We start from the raw sequence: 2,783 nt of genomic DNA, 5'->3' as shown, positions 1-2,783 counted from the left end.
ATTTACTACTTAACATTTATTGAGTTATTTACCCTTTGGAACCCAGGATTATCACACTTTTTAACTCAACCCTTTTTTTCAGTCTGTCATCTAACCCCTGGGGCTGAAAGAAAACAGATAGGAAGCAGTTGGGGAGCAGAAAGAGGGCCATTACACAATAGAAACTTTGATAAGTGTTGTATATTCCTTTAGGGACTATCACCAGAGTTTTGTAGATGAAAAAGACTATTTTCTCTGGCTTTGTAATTGAACATCTCACCATTCAAATTAGTATAAATTCATTTGTTTTCTCAGTAAAGTCTATCACCATAGAATCAGTGTGCTCACTAGAATGATAAAAAGTAATCTCATTTTTTCCCAAATTCCTCTTAAGGAATTTTTTAGTTTTGATATAGACCTAACATGACGTAAGAAAAATTTGCTGATATCTAGTATCAATTTTATTGATATATCTGCTCACTGTCTAGAAGTGAGGTGGAAGCTAAAATTTCTGGGTGGGAAAGACACTTGAAAAAATCAGAGAACACAAAAGTCAATAAAGAATCCAGTGATATATGGGAATTATGCAGACTGAGAGTAAGTAATAAAATTTCATAATCTCTTCTTTCAGGTTTAGCTTTGTTTTTGATTTGTAAATTTCCCTAAATAACCATTTTAGGAAATGCATTGTGTAGCTATATTGTAAGGAGAATTATATATTTTATTATGGTTGAATTAAAACTAATTTAATCTTAATAGTTTTAAATTATTTAAATTGAAAGACCTTTCTTTTACTTGTGTAATTTACTAACCTGATATTTTATACAAACAGGTTGAAGACCTTACACAACATTTAGAAGCAGCAACTTCAAAATGTTCACAGTTGGAATCAGCAAATCAAAGTCTTCAAGGACAGTTAATTTCTATGAAAATGTTGCAAAAGAAATGTGACAAGATGGAAAAATTAAAAGAAAGCTGGAAGAAGAAATAGTTAATCTTAAGCATCATTTACAAACTACTAACCTGGAACATAGTCAAATAGAACATTATAAACGAGAGATTGAAGAACAAGCAAGACAGGAGATTGTAGAAAAACTAAAACAAGTTAACCTAGTTCTACAGGTTGTTTTTATCACTACTATGTTTCTTAAAATATTACTAATCTAAATGAAAGCTTAGAAGTTTTTTTTCTTTTTAAAATTCAAAATATCTTTTTTCAATTTCTCCCTTTGCAACCCTTTCTGTGGTTTAAAAAAAGAAAATTATAGTCTTTTAAATCATGAGTAAAAATACCTATATATACCATCATTTCAGTTTCTCAGAGTAATTGGCATAATTAAAATAAAATTGAAGGTTTTTTTTAATTCAAGAAATATTTTAATTGTAACAAGGTATTTTGGAAGATTGAGTTAAAAAAATTTTTTTAGAACTATACCTTTTGCTTTTGTAACAATCTAATTATATTAGCATGGAGATAAGAAGCAGTGACTAGCATCCAATGGAAAGTGTGTTTTTTTAGTTGAAATTTAAATCATCTGACTTTGATAGTATTTTTGATGTAGAATCTATTTTTAGAAATTCAGACTTGTCCTCTGAATCAATGATTAAAATTAAAATGGAACCTTACAGAAAATATTAAGAAACATACTTTTCAGGACTGAATTGTGAATTTTTAACACCATTTTTTTTGTTTTTCATTGCTTTAGACACAAGCAGCATCCCAAGAGATCTTGGAACAACTAAGAGAGAATAGAAACGCTTCAATAAGAAATCAGATGGAGCATCGAATTAGAGATCTGGAATCTGAACTCTCTAAAATAAAAAACTCCCATCAAGACTCTACTAAAGCAGAACTAGAGAGACACAAACAACTTTATTCTGAAGAATTAAAAATTAGAAATAGTTGTTAAACAAATTGAAGAAGTAAGCCCAAATACAGACATTAGGACAAAAATACTTAAACTCAACACTTTACCTTTTAAGTTTTCCATTTTGAATTTAAATCCTTAAAGGACATATCTATGACTTCATTGAGAAATGGTAGTTAACTGTAGAGATTGTACTTTTATAAATATTGGTAAATGAGATATTTTTAAAATATTAACCAAGGAAAAAAGAATTCAGTTGGACACTAGAAAGACGATAGTCTGGCTGCAGAGAATCTGCCTTCAAATCTTACCTCTGATGCTTACTACTGTATATATAAACTCAAGCAAGCTTCTTATCTCCCTTAAACCTCAATCTATGAACCTTTGAAAATTATGTGTTTCTCAGTGTGTCTTATTTATATGCTACATTAATTGCCTGGCTGTGTGGGCTTGGGCAAGCCACTTGGGCCCATTGCCTTACAAAAAAAAGCGCCTAAGAAAAAAATAATTGGAAATTGAGGGAAAGCCCATCAATTGGGAAATAGTTGAACAAATCATAATGATCATAATGCTTTCAGATTAAACCTAGAAGGAATTAAATGAACTGATATAAAGTGAAGTGAGCAGAACCAGGAGAACACTGCATTTAACATTGTAGTCACTGCTCCTTGAGTTGGGTTCTGCCTATGAGGAATCATTCAGATTCAGGAAAACAAGGGTAGAAATAAAACAAAAATTTATTAAATAAGTTACAAGACATAGGAAGGGAGAGGGAGAGAGGGGGGAGATAGAGATAGAGATAAAGAACAGCCAAGCAGCAGTGGCTGGGCCACAGGTCAGAGAAGACTGGCCACCCAGAGCTGTAGTCCAATCCAGGTTTTTATGTCTTGCCTGTCATCCAGAGCCCAAAAGGTGAACTCCCTTTTCACATACTGG

The 2,783-nt window shown here is 31.6% G+C and overlaps 1 pseudogene; it reads left to right on the top strand.

The window, feature by feature from the left end:
• Nucleotides 1–402: 402 nt before the first annotated feature.
• LOC141522928 (ankyrin repeat domain-containing protein 26-like) lies at nucleotides 403–2,267 on the top strand (annotated as a pseudogene).
• The last annotated feature ends 516 nt before the right edge of the window (nucleotides 2,268–2,783 follow it).

This window comes from Macrotis lagotis, chromosome 4, assembly GCF_037893015.1.
Source record: "Macrotis lagotis isolate mMagLag1 chromosome 4, bilby.v1.9.chrom.fasta, whole genome shotgun sequence".
In the NCBI taxonomy this organism is placed as follows: Eukaryota; Metazoa; Chordata; class Mammalia; order Peramelemorphia; family Peramelidae; genus Macrotis; species Macrotis lagotis.
The sequence above is the reverse complement of the archived record's forward strand: the minus strand, read 5'-3'. Positions and strand labels throughout refer to the sequence as shown.